Source organism: Sapajus apella, unplaced genomic scaffold (assembly GCF_009761245.1).
Source record: "Sapajus apella isolate SASKATOON/1434 unplaced genomic scaffold, GSC_monkey_1.0 scaffold85, whole genome shotgun sequence".
In the NCBI taxonomy this organism is placed as follows: domain Eukaryota; kingdom Metazoa; phylum Chordata; class Mammalia; order Primates; family Cebidae; genus Sapajus; species Sapajus apella.
Window position 1 is genome coordinate 722333 of NW_022437025.1, and position 14578 is coordinate 736910.

Consider the following 14578-nt stretch of genomic DNA (forward strand, 5'->3'; position numbering starts at 1 on the left):
CCCTCCAGCCACTCCTCCCACCTCCATCATCCCCCTCCTGTTGTGCCTCCCACCTCCATCCCCCCAACCCTCCAGCCGCTCCTCCCACCTCCATCACCCCCCTCCTGTTTTGCCCCCCCCACCTCCATCCTCCCCACCCTCCAGCCACTCCCCCCACCTCCATCCCCCCGCTCCTGCTGTGCCTCCCACCTCCATCCACCCTGACCCTCCGGCGGCGCCCCCACCTCCATCTGCCCCTCGACCCTCTGCTGGTGCCCCCACCTCCATCTGCCCCTCGACCCTCTGCTGGTGCCCCCACCTCCATCTGCCCCTGACCCTCCTGCCCCGGAGGCCCATACAGTGTGCTGGGTTCTCCTGCTTTGCTTTCTGTTTCTCAGGGGACACAGGCCCTCCATAGGGGGCGGGAGAGGCGCTGTGTGACTGTGTCTGTGTGTGCACCTGTGTGTGACTGCGTGCTTATGCTGACGTGCGGCTGTGTGATGGTATGTTTGCGTGCACCACATGCGGTTGTACGTCTGTATGTGGTTCTGTGTCTGTGTAATATGCGTGCCTGGCTGTGTGGTTGTGCGTGTGTGTGGTTGACTGTGGTTGTGTGATCAGGCTTGTGGTTGTGTGTGCAGTGGTGTGTGAGTTCCTGGAGGCTGATGTGTCTTCTCTGGTCCTGTGTCCAGCAGAGGCCTGGCCTCCTGGAGATGGTGTGGTTCAGGGTCTATGCAGGCGGTGGGTCACAGGGCAGGGCTGGCTGTCAGAGGCAAGGTCGCCAGTTCTGACTCCCGGGATGGCCGCTGCACAGGGTTGGCGGGGCCCTGCTGAGGCTGCAGGGACTGCTTGCTGCTGGCACCCAGGCCCTAATTTCTCTGCAATGCCAGCCACCACTTTTCTCATGAGCTCCTGATTCACAGGCCCCACAAACACCTTCCTAAACAGCTCTGCGACTCGGCCCACAGGACAGAGATGCGTAATCACAGCCTCTGAATCCAGCAGGCACTGCAGAGAGCCCTGGCCCTCATCAGCTGCCGGGAGCAGAGCAGGCCAGCTGCACCCAGCACATGGGTGTCACTGAGGGAGGTGACCTGGCAGAGAGGCCAGGCCCCCCCCATGACCACTCATCCCACTCAGCAATGCAGGGGTGCTCCGGGACCAGCCTAGTTGTGTGTGAGGGGACTCCACCATGGGTTGTTCCGACAAATGATGCTCTCCTCCACAGCACCCCAGCCCCCTCTGCAGGCGATCCTCGGTGCTCAGTACTCGGTGCTTAGGCACGGGTCTCTGCCCCTCCTTGAAGGTCTTGCCTCTGGCTGTGGCCCCTGGATGCCAGACCTCCTAAGGACTGCCCCCATCCAGCTGAGCATGCCTCGGGCATAAATTGTCAGGTGGAAATGTGGGTTGGCCTAATACAGCCAGTCACTTTCCACCTGGGTCCAGATGTTCCCCCCACCCCGTCTCTGTGAATTCAGCGGTTCCGTGTCTGTGTCCCGGCTCTCCACCCCATTACTACTTTGATACTGGGAAGGTCCATGCTGTACGGAGCCTGAGGAGATGCCGTCGCCTGTAGCTGCCTCTGCCAGTCCCTCGGGAGTGAGCTTCCCGTCGAGGGTGGCAGGAGCTGTCATGTGAAAGGACCCCAGCTGTTGGTAGGAGAACAGCTTTTTGGTTGAGTGCTCTGGGCTGAAGGTGTCCCTCTGACGGGCCAGGCCTGTACCCTGCGTGCATCTCACCACACCTGTTTCCCTGCCCCCAATAGCCTGGCTGCCTGAAGCTATCACAGGCAGTGGGGTGTGGGGAGAACAAGCCCATCTTGTGGCCTCATCACTGTAGGGACAGGCGGGCAGCCTATACTGGGCATGGGGCCGATGGCACAGAGCTGGACTCCTCAACAAAAAGCTAAGAGCCTTGCGGTCAGTTTTCAGACACATCTGCAGCATTTTGCAAAGCAGATTTTAGGCCAATGACTTGAGGGAAACTGGGTCACAGAGTAGAGTTGCTCATAGATTCTTCTAACAGTCCCTGACGGTTGGACCGGAAGTTCTCTGCCTCCCACGCTGCTGTCTCTGGCAGGTGTGTGCGGGAGGCAAGGACAGCCCCCATAGTCCTGACTGCCTTTGTGCAAACCTTACTCCCCACGAGAAAAGCCAGTTCACCCTAAAGTGAGTGACCCATAGCTCCTTCTCCCTCCTAGAAAGGACTGGTGTCTCTAAGGAGGTGGGTGAGCCTGGCCTCTCTCCACATTGCTGTCCCCAGGGAGGGAAAGGTGTTTCTGGCTGGGGTGCGGGCTGCAGGGCTCCCCAGCTCTGTGGCTGTCCCTCCCCTCTCCTCCAGCTCATCACGTAGGCTCTGGGTCTAAAACACCAGGTGTGCTGTGCTCTGCTCCCCGGTGCCTGTGGGGGGCCCCTCCCTCTGAGAGTGTGGGGGTCCCACTTGAGCCCTTGGCTGGTCCAGGCGCCACAGGCCTCTCTGGAAGGCCCACCTCTAAGAAGCCGGACTAGCCGGGGATTCAAGCTCCCCGCAGGCTGCAAAGCCCCTCGGCTCAGAGGGACCCGCTCTTGGGGCGACCTGGCTGGAGCCTGAGGAGAGCCACGGACGCTGCCCACGCCCGCTTTTCTGCTTGGGCACTGCGCGGAGTCTCCTCCAGAACCGCTTCCAAAAGCCAGGAATGGGGCACAGCCAGGACCGCAGCAGAAACTGCAGGAAGCTTGTTCCTGGCAGAGAAACCCAACGTGCCATTTGCTCTCCTGGCACAGATGCCTGAGCGGTGGGACCGGCGCAGCCTGGGGGCCCCCCAGCGCTGCTGCTGCTGTGACCCGGCTGGCCTCGACCCTGACAGCCCGAGACCCGTGACCTCCAGATCCCGACGCCCAGAGACCCCACCACCCCCAGACCCCTATGCCCCCCGATGTCAAGACCCCACCGGCCTCTGGACCCCAATGATCACGACACCCCGAGACCCCGCTGGCCCCCAGAAGCAGGAGCTGCGGTCCGCGGGGTCCTCGGTGCACCCACATCCCCAGGAGAGTGGCGCTGGGACATCCCCCGTTTCCAGAGGAGGCAGCTGCGGCGCCGGGCAGTCCCACGTGGTCCCTGAGGCTGGGACACCCCAAGGCTGAGACCCCTGAGGCCGCCACTCTCAAGTCTCCGATTGCAGGCGGGTCAGATCAGAGGTTTTGGGTTCCACCGGGACTGGGGTTCGCTACTGGCCTCGCCACACAGGGGCCGAACCCCCCCCCTGGTTCTCTGAGCCTCAGCTTCCCCCGTGAGAGTTGGAGGTGGTAGGAGGGCACCGGGAGCGACCCCTCAGGGATGACAGGGCTGGCACCCTCCCACAACCGTGCAGGCCAATAGATCCCCTGGGTGGGGGAGCGCAGCCCCACTCAGGAGCCCGCCCCTACCTGGGGGAGCGGATGGCGGACGGCTCCCTGGCCTCTGGCCCTGCTGAGACCCCACTGCCCTCCCCACCTGGCGGCAGCAGAAGCGGCAGAAGCTGAGATGTTTACTCTGCAGAGGTGCGAGGTGGGTGGGGTCCGGGTTCCCCACTGGGGTCCTTGGAGCTACTGCTCTTCTTCTGGGGAACCCACTCCCCAGGCCTTTGCTGGAGCAGCCCCTACGCTCCCAGGACACCCAGGCAGGTTTTGGGGGAACTGCTTCTGTACGGCAGCCGCCCCTGGGGTGAAACCCTGCTCAGCGTTCCCTAACATTGTAAGTACAATGAAGTGGCTGCACTCAATTTACTGTACATTGCACATAATTTAAATTTTGTGTATGTAACCAATACATCCATTCAAGTTGATATTTAAAGCTTCATTCTGAACTAATTTTAGATTTACAGAAGAGTCACAGAGATCGTGTAAGAGGGCTCTTGTGTGCGGTGCCTGGGCCTCCCTAGACGCTGACATTGCACCCACCACCACCAAGTGCTCATCACAGCTGACAGCAGACACCCAACTGCAGGCTTCATTTGGGCGTCACCACTTTTCCAGATAGCTTTCTCTGTTGTAGGATACCAAATTCCATTCAGATTTTTTTTTTTTATTTTTTTTTCTTGAGACAGAGTCTCATTCTGTCATCCAGGCTGGAGTGCAGTGGTGTGATCTCTATTCACTGCACCCTTCACCTCCTGGGTTCAAGTGATTCTCCTGCCTCAGCCTCCTGAGTAGCTGGGATTACAGGCTTTTGCCACCACACTTGGCTAATTTTTGTATTTTCAGTAGAGACGGGGTTTCGCCACGTTGGCCAGGCTGGTCTCGAACTCCTGACCTCAGGTGATCCACACATCTCAGCCTCCCAAAGTGCTGGGATTACAGGTGTGAGGTACCAAACCTGGTCAAAAGTTAATTTTTTTTTTTTTTTTTGAGACAGAACTTTGCTCTTGTTGCCCAGGCTGCAGTGCAATGGCACAATCTCGGCTCACAGCAACCTCCGCTTCCCGGGTTCAAGCAATTCTGCCTCAGCTTCCCGAGTAGCTGGGATTACAGGCATGCACCACCATGCCAAGCTGATTGTTTTGTATTTAGTAGAGATGGGGTATCACCACATTAATCAGACTGGTCTCAAACTCCTGACTTCAGATGATCTACCCACCTCGGCCTCCCAAAGTGCTGGGATTACAGTCGTAAGCCACTGGGCCCGGTAAGTTAATTTTTAAGAAGGAAAGATTACTTTTTTTTTTTTTTTTTTGAGACGAGATCTCATTCTGTCGCCCAGGCTGGAGTGCAGTGGCATGATTTTGGCTCACTGCAACCTCTGCCTCCCCAGTTCAAGGAATTCTCCTGCCTTAGCCTCCCAAGTAGCTGGGACTACAGGCACCCATCACCACACTGGGCTAATTTTCATATTTTTAGTAGAGATGGGATTTCACCATATTGGCCAGGCTGGTCTTGAACTCCTGACCTCTTGATCTGCCCGACTCAGCCTCCCAAAGTGCTGGAATTACAGGTGAGAGCTACTGTGCCCAGCTGGGAAAAATACTTTTTAACTTGAAATAAAACTATGTGGAAAATTATAGACTTGAATGAAAAATTGGCAGGGCGCAGTGGCTACTGCCTGTAATCCCAGCACTTTGGGAGGCTGAGGTGGGTGGATCACAAGGTCAGGAGATCGAGACCATCCTGGCCAACATGGTGAAACCCTGTCTTTACTAAAAATACAAAAATTAGCTGGGTGTGGTGGGGTGTGTCTGTAATCGCAGCTACTCAGCCGGCTGTGGCACGAGAATTGCTGGAACCCAGGAGGTGGAGGTTGCAGTGAGCCAAGATCTCACCACTGCACTCCAGCCTGGGTGACAGAGTGAGACTCTGTCTCAAAAAAAAAAAAAAAAAAAAAAGATAGAATGAAAAATTAAATAATACCTAAGTAAAGAGAGACACTTGTTATTTTTCTGGGCTGGGTAACTCCACATGTAAAGATGTCCATCCTCCCTAAACTCCCAAGGGTTAAGAAGAAAATTCTGTGAGATCTGACAAGCTGAGTGTTGCATATAGACCTGCAAAAGGCACATTTGCCAGGACAGGCACCTGAGGAAGAAGATGAGAGTGAGGTCCACCAGATCCCAAGACAGGGTGATGACAGTGAGAGTAAGGAAGACAGACAACAGGCCCAGAGTGGGGAGCTCATCCCCAGGCCCCCCTGGACACAGGACCCACACGTGGGATCAGAGACAGAGGTGCAGCCCCTGGACCCTGGAGAAAGAATGCAGTATCCCTAGATGGGACAGGATAATTGATGGGACAGCATAAAAACTGGACTCCTGAACAACACACAGACACATTCTTGTTGATTATAGATCGAAATATGAATCCCAACTACATGCATGCAAAGAACAAAACAGTCCTCGCCACCCTCCACCTGTCACCAGCTGTACTGCCCTTTGTAGTTGTGCCGTTACCTGAAATGGGGCCGTCTGTTTTGTGTTTGCTTGTGATTGACAGTCTCTGCAAATACAGGAGCAGGCATGCTGGCCGGCTCAGGGCTGCAACCCTGGCACCTAGAGCAGAGCCTGCCACACAGCAGGTGCTCAGCAAATACTTGATAATCAATTTGTAAAACGCAGGCAGTATTTGTAACGTACTCAGACACAAACAAAACCTTAAGAAACCCCACAGCCAATATGATAGTTGATGACAGTGAAACAGAACACTTTCCCCTTAGGCTCAGTGATGTGAACGGATGCTCGTTCTCATTGCTCCTGCTCACCTTTGTGCCAAAGGACCTCACCAACACACTATAGGCAAGAAAAACAAAAGGCATGAAGGCTGATAAGGAAGAAGTAATGACATAATCATCTATGTAGAAAATCCTAAGGAATCTACAAAAATACTACTAGAAACAATAAGTGAATTTAGCAAGGTCATAAGTTACAAGATTAGTAAACAACAAACAAATAGATTTTTATATACTAGCAGCAAACAATTGGAAAGTGAAATTTAAAAACAATTCCATTGATAATGCTACCAAAGCCATAAAATAACCTACGGCTGTATTTTTAAATTAATATGTACAACCACTTCACCAAAAACTACAGAATTGCAGAGAGAAATTAAAGACCTAAATGAACACAGAGATATACCATGTTCATGAACTCAGTACTGTTACATCGGTTTTCCCTAGATTGATCTACAGATTCAATGCAATCCCAAGCAAAATGCAAGTTGACTTTTTTGAAAAAAATTATCACCTGTTTCTAAAATGTATATGAATATGGCAAAAGACCTAGAATAGACAAAACAGTTTTGCTAACGGAGAAAAACATTACAGGACTTATACCACCTGACTTTGAGACTTACTATAATCAAGGAAGTATGGTGTAAACAAAAGAACAGACGTACAGATCAATGGAACAGTATAGAACTCCAGAAATAGGCTGGGCGTGATGGCTTATACCTGTACATAGACCCATACATACATTGTCAATTGATTTTTGACAGAGCTGCAGAGGAAATTCAGTGAGGGTGAGGACAGTCCTGACTGTTTTCTTTTCTTAGACAGGGTCTTGCTCTGTTGCCCAGGCTGGAATGCCATAGCACAATCATAGCTCACTGCAGTCTCAACTTCCTGGGCTCAAGTGATCCTCCCATCTCAGCCTCCCATGTGCTACCATGAGTAGTGAATTTTTAAAAAAAATTTTTTGTAGAGACAGGGTCTCACTATGTTGCCCAGGCTGGTCTCAAATTCCTGGGCTCAAGTGATCTGCCTGCCTCGGCCTCCCGAAGTTCTGGGATTGCAGCACGAGCCACTGTGACTGGCCCAATAGAGCATTCAGAAGTGCACTGGCTCAACTCCATATTCACGTGCAAAATAAATACATATGCAAATGTTTTTCTTTACCTGACACTTTATATAAAAATGAACTCACAATCAATCATAGATCTAAATGTCAAAGCTGAAATTATACAACTTCTAGAAGAAAACATAAGAGAAAATCTCTGGGACTCTGCTTAAGCAAAGATTTCTTGTATAAGTGACAAGAGCATAAATCTTAAAAAGATGCCAGGCACAGTGGCTCATGCCTGTAGCACTTTGTAAGGCTGAGGCAGGTGGATCACCTGAGGTTGGGAGTTCAAGACCAGCCTGACCAACATGGAGAAACTCCATTTCTATTAAAAATACAAAATTAGCCAGGTATGGTGGCGCATGCCTGTAATCCCAGCTACTCGGGAGGCTGAAGCAGGAGAATTGCTTGAACTCGGGAGGCAGAGGTTGTGGTGAGCCAAGATCATGCCATTGCACTCCAGCCTGGGCAACAAGAGCAAACTTCTGTCCAAAAAAAAAAAAAAGAAAAGAAAAGAAAAAAAGAAAAGAAAGAAGGAAAGAAAGAAAGAAAGGAAAAATTGATAAATTGAACTTCATCTATAGTAAACATTCTTGCTCTTCTGTGATATGAGATAGAGAAATGTTTTCATCTGCGCCCCTGGCTCTCACTCCCATGGCCCTTGTTATAATGTTGAGGCTCTTTAGAATCAGGAAACAGAACCTCTCTCTTGGAGCTTCTGCCCTCGGTTCACCTGTGCAGGGCAGGACTCGAATCTTCCCCGACTTCCTGATGGTGAGTCAGAACCCTCATTTCAGAGGGGCCCTGCCCCTCACTCTGGAGGAAGGAACGCTGCAGAGAGAGGCCAAGAAGAATCTGGACAGGCCTTGCTGGGTTAGATCACACCCTTTTCATTGGTTCCATTTATTTTTTCTTTTCTTTTCTTTTTTTTTTTTTTTGAGAGGGAATCTTGCTCTGTAGCCCATGCCGGAGTGCAGTGGCACAATCTTGGCTCACTGCAACCTCTGCCTTCTGGGTCCTGGTTCAAGCAATTCTCCTGCCTCAGCCTCCTGAGTACCTGGGACTACAGGTGTGCGCCACCATGCCCAGCTAATTTTTAAAATTTTTAGTAGAGATGGAGTTTCACCATGTTGGCCAGGATGGTCTTGAACTCCTGACCTCATGATCCACCTGCCTCAACCTCCCAAAGTGCTGAGATTACAGGTGTGAGCCACCGTGCCCAGCCCATCTACAAGGACATCCATGCTTCCGTCATGCCTATCCAATGAAGTCTCCACAAGAGCACAAAAGGCTGGGGTTTGGGGAGCTTTGGGAGAGCTGGGCACATGGAGGTGGATAGGAAGGGGAGGAACTCATCCGTGTGCCAGAGGGTGGCACCCCAACTCCACAGGGTGGAAGCTCCTGTGCTTGGGACCCTTCATCTGGCTATGTGTATCCTCGAAAATATCCTCTGCAGGCTGGGTGAAGTGGCTCACGCCTGAAATCCCAGCACTTTGGGAGGCTGAGGCAGGCAGATCACCTGAGGTCAGGAGTTTGAGACCAGCCTGGCCAACATGGTGAAACCCCGTCTCTACTCAAAACACAAAAATTAGCCTGGCATGGTGGTGGGTGCCTGTAATCCCAGCTACTCAGAAGGCTGAAGCAGGAGAACCGCTTGAACCTGAGAGGCAGAGGGTGCAGTGAGCTGAGATCATGACGCTGAACTCCAGCCTGGGTAAAAGAGTGAGACTGCATCTCAAAAAAAAAAAAAAAAAAAAAAAAAATCCTCTGTAATAAACAATAAGCATGTGTTTCCCTAAATTCTGTGAGCTTCTCTAGCAACTAAACAAACCCCAAAGCGGGTTGCGTGAACCCTAACTTGAAGCTGGCCGTTCGGACACTCTAGGATCCTGGACTTGCGACTGGTGGGATGGAGGGGGCAGTCCTGTGGGAGCCCTCGATCTATGCTTCCCGGGGCTGTCTCCAGGTAGAGGCGGCAGAATTGGATTGGACTGGAGGACGCGCTCTGCTGTCCACTGCAGGGCTGAGTGCCTGCTTGCTGGGTGGGGAAAACCTCACACACTTGGTCACAGACGTCTTCTGTATTGATTGTCCTTGCTGTGTGAGGGCAGAGGGAAAAACTGAGTTTTTCTTAACATCTTTGAAAGACACTGTCTTAAAAAATGAAAAGGTATGCCACAAGCTGAGAGAATATATTTGCAAGCCATATATCTGATAAAGGTCTCATATTCATGGCCGGGCTTGGTGGCTGATGTAATCTCAGCACTTTGGGAGGCTGAGGCGTGCAGATCACTTGAGGTCGGCAGTTCGAGACCAGCCTGGGGAACATGATGAAACCCCGTCTCTCCTAAAAATATGTATTTTTTAAAAATTAGCCAGGCGCCATGCTGAGTGCCTATAATTCCAGCTACTTGGGAGGCTGAGGCAGGAGAATTGTTTGAACCCAGGTGAGCCAAGATCACGCCACTGCACTCCAGCCTGGGTGGCAGAGCAAGACTCCATCTCAAAAAAAAAAAAAGGTCTTCTATTCAGAATACACACAAAAAACTCTTACAACTCAAGATCACAAACAACCTGATTTTTTTTTTTTTTTTTTTTTTTTGAGACGGAGTTTCGCTCTTGTTACCCAGGCTGGAGTGCAATGGCGCGATCTCGGCTCACCGCAACCTCCGCCTCCCAGGTTTAGGCAATTCTCCTGCCCCAGCCTCCTGAGTCGCTGGGATTACAGGCATGCGACACCATGCCCAGCTAATTTTTTGTATTTTTAGTAGAGACGGGGTTTCACCATGTTGACCAGGATGGTCTTGATCTCTTGACCTTGTGATCCACCCACCTTAGCCTCCCACAATGCTGGGATTACAGGCTTGAGCCACCGCGCCCGGCCAACAACCTGATTTTTAAAGTGGACAAAAAGCATTTCACCAAAGAAAAGAGGCAGATGGCAAGTAAGTCCAGTCATGGACCATGTAACGCAATATGACATCACAACCACCATAAGATGAGAGCCACGCGGTACCTCGTCTATGTTTGGGTGTGCCTCAGTACACAAATACTCACCGCTGTGTTACGACTGCTGTGGCATTCAGGCAGTTTCAGGCTGTGCCGGGAGCACCAGGCTACCCCAACAGCCTGGGTGTGCAGGGTTGCTCCGTCTGGGTGTGCCTCTGTGCACTCTTTGATGTTCACACAGTGACAAAGTCACCTAACGACACAGTCCTCAGAACCTGTCCCCTTCGTTACCTGACGTGCGACTGCAGGAAAAGACACACTTGGCTATTAGAAATAAAGCTGATTACATGTTGGGCGTAATGGAATTCAAACTTAAATCACACAGAGATATGACTACATTCCTGCTCAGATATCTGAAATTAAAAAGACTGACTGTGCTAAGTGTTGGTGAGGAACACTGGTGGAAGAACTGGAACTGGTGGAAGAACTCATGCATACGTGTGGGAAGGTAAATGCAGCAACCACTTTGCAAACGCTTTGGCATTGTCCTGTACAGTTGAACACACCCACCAAATGACCCAGAAATTCCACTCCTGGGCATTTACCCAAGAGAAACAAACACCTGAGTTTACACAATGGCAGGAACAGGAATGTTCACGGTAGCTTCATTTGTAACAGCCAAACCAGAAAGCAACTCAAATGTCCATCACCAGGTGAACAGACAAGTAAACTGTGGGACGTCTACACAAGGACCACCACTTAGCAACAGAAACAAATAAATTGCTGATACACCCAACAACACGTGAGAATCTCAAAGTCTTTATGCTGAGTGTAAAAGGCCAGATACAAATTATCTAATTTTGTTTATGTACATTTGGGTACAAACTAATCTATAGTGACAGAAAGAAATAGAGATTGCCTGGGGCCAGGCAGACTTAACCACTGTGATGGTGAGACTCACTGGAGTATATCCTTAAGAGGGCAACGTTTATTGAAAATAAATGGCCCCACAATCAAATTGACCTGAAGCCCTAACAAATTAAAAGCTAGAGATATTGGAGGACATTTTCCCTGATCATAATCTAATGAAGTCACAATTACTAAAAACATGACCAAACCCATAACTACGGAAGTCCAAATATTAGAAGCGTGGACATAAGTAACCCTTTGACTGAAGGGGAAATAAAAACAGAAATTATAAAACCTCTAGAAAGCCACGAAAGACAAACACCAGGTGTCCTAACTTAGGGTCCACGACTGAAACCTTTTTGGGATGAGATTCATAGTCTTCCATTTTAAAAAAGAACGGAAAATAGAGGACCTTCATTACCATCTTAAGAAATTTAAAAGAGAAACAAAAAATAACCCCAAATAAGACAGGAAGAGGTAACTAATAAAGACAAAAGCAGAAAGCGGACAATGGTGAGCGGTAAATCTGCCTGCGCAAGGCCGAGGGCGTGACACACACAGCTGCTGCCGCTGCGACTCTGCGCTATTTCGGAGGTTCCAGTGGCGTGCATGAGAAAATAAGACGCAGCCACAGGCCACATACGGCCATTTTGGTCAACAGCAGGCCGCACATACGGCAGTGCCCTGGATGCGCAGCGCCGAGTTCTCACCGCGCCTTTTCCTTTTGAGATCTGGTGCCCAGACTGCAGCACAAGGGCGAGATCTCGGCTCGTTGCAACCTCCACCTCCTGGGTTCAAGCGATTCCCATGCCTCAGCTGGGCAAGTACCTGGGATTGCAGGGGTGCGCCACCACGCCTGCCTAATTTTTGCATTTTTAGCAGAGATGGGGTTTCACAATGTTGGCCAAGCTAGTCTCAAACTCCTGACCTCAAATGACCCACCCACCTTGGCCTCCCAAAGTGTTGGAATTACAGGTGTGAGCCACCGTGCCTGGCCTCACAGATCTGTTCTGCACTTAGATGTACAGGCTTGCCCTGGTGCTGCTGCTGCTGTGGTGTTCAGTGCGGGGTCTGCTGTGGTGTTCAGTGAGGAGTCTGCTGTGTGGGTTTGTGGTGTGGGTCCGTGGTGTGGGTCCGTGGTGTGGGTCTCCTGTGTGCGTCTGCTGTGTGGGTCTGCGGTGTGGGTCTGCGGTGTGGGTCCGTGGTGTGGGTCTACTGTGTGGGTCTGCGGTGTGGGTCCCTGGTGTGGGTCTGCTGTGTGGGTCCGTGGTGTGGGTCTGTTGTGTGGGTCTGCTGTGTGGGTCTGCAGTCCCAGGGCAGTGACTGCTCCATCTGGCCTCAGCGTGTAGAGGCTGCATCATCTAAGCTTGTGAAGGTAGAGTCCATGACAGGCCCACAGCCACAAACCTGTTCCCATCAACACAGGAGGGTAATCAGAGTTATACCCTAAAAGAAGACAGCTAGGTCTCTCTCCGTCTCTCCTACCTCTCTTCCTGATGACATGATCCTATATCTAAGAAACTCAAGACACTCCAGTAAAAACCTACCAGAACTCATCATGGAACGTGACCGCACGGCTACACACACTATCCATACCTCAGAATTAGTAGTTTTGCCCCACACTGTCAAGAACAAGCTAGAATCAAGGACAGGAATGGCGTTCCACTTACAATAATGAGAAAAATATGCAATAAGTAAGAAAATATAACCTACTTAGAAATAAATTTAACAAGGAACTCTATAGAGCCTATATCAGAAAAAAAATTACCTGTTTAAATTGTACGGTTTTGGAAAGCCATGCCAGATTCTTGGTGGGCAGGCTTAGTATCACGATGATGTCAGCTGCACCAACATTCATGTGTAATTGTATGGAATCTGGATTGCACCTCTAGCTTAAACGCCAACGCTTTTTTTCTTTTTGGGACTTTGGATAGAATTAAGGTTCATATGGTAGGATCAATGTCAGAGAAGACTCAATCCAAGTGCCATGAATAAGTGAAAATGCACCTTGCAGGGGTGCGGGAAATGGTGTGAAGTCAGAGACGGCTCTGGAGGGCGTCAGATTGGAGGCTGGCAAGCGTGGGAAGGTGCGTGCTCAGATTCTACGGGAAAGGTGGGCGGCCGCAGCCGTTTGGGAACGCGGTGCGACACTGCTGAGCGCGGCATTGCTGAGCAGGTGCAGGGTTCGCCCAGCGTCCGCTCCCAGGCATCCTGCTAGGGTGGGTGCTGCTCCGGGACGCTCACGCGCCGTCTGTCTCTGCGGCGGCCCTGGCATGTGGCTGGAGACGAGGTGATATCTTGGGCGTGTGGCCATATGGCCACAACACATCCACGGCAGGGAAGCTCCTGCAGCCCGGAGGAGGATCAGGGGCTGCTGTGGGAGCGCAGCCCGAGAGCCACGGCCAGACAAGGGTGTTGCAGAGCCCATTTTTGGAAAGGAAAAAGGAAAAGCAATCATCTATGAATGTACCCATGTATTTATGATTATCTAAAGACAGAAGGAGGATTGGAGGGTTACACACCAGGTTCACACTAAACCTAAACCCTGGAAACATCACAGGTGTTCTTTCCAAGCTCTCCTGAAATCCTCACGAGAGCCAAGTGTCAGTCTGCACCACAGTGAGGTACCAACTCACACCCACTGGGACGGCTATTATCAAAACCAGGAAATCGCAAGTGTTGACAAAACTGGAACCCTGTGCCTTGTCGTTGGGAATGAAAAACAGCGCAGCTGCTGTGGGAACAGTCTGGCAGTTCCTCAAAAAATTAAACATAGAATTGCCATATGATCCAGCGATTCCATTTATGGGTACAGACCCATGAGAACTGAAAGTAGGGACTCACAGATACCTCCACACCCCTGTTCACAGCAGCATGAACCACAATAACCAAGAGGGAGAAACAACCCAGGTGCCCATCAGCAGATGAACGGACAAGCACTATGTGGTGTAGACACTATGGAATATTACGCAGCCTCAAAACGAGATTAAGTTCCAACACAAACTTCAACATGGGTAAACCTTCAGGACACTACGCTAAGTGAAATAAGCCAGACACAAAAGGATAAATACTCTAAGGTTCCACTTACATGACGTCCCTAGAGTAGCCAAATTCATAGAGACAGGAAGTAAAATGGTGGGTGCCAGGGACTGGGGAAGGGAGAGTGGGGAGTGAGTGTTTAATGTAGACAGAGTTTCAGTTGGAAATGATGGAAAGTTCCGGAAATAGAGGTGTTAGTTGCACAACATTGTGATGTACTTAATACTACTGAGTTGTATACTTAAAATGATTTAAATGGTAGATTTTATGCTACATATTTCACCACAGAAAAGAGAAGCATATACTTTACTTCAAACTATACTTCAAGACTACAGTAACCAAAGCAGCATGGTACCGATAAAAAAACAGACACATAGACCAATGGAACAGAATAGAGAATTCAGAAATAAGACTGCACAC

General features: G+C 50.6%; 1 protein-coding gene across 1 annotated transcript in view; it reads right to left on the minus strand.

Moving 5' to 3' along the window:
• The window catches only part of CPLX1 (complexin 1), a 41493-nt gene that overhangs the window by 7455 nt on the left and 19460 nt on the right, over window positions 1-14578 (minus strand). The window lies entirely within an intron of this gene.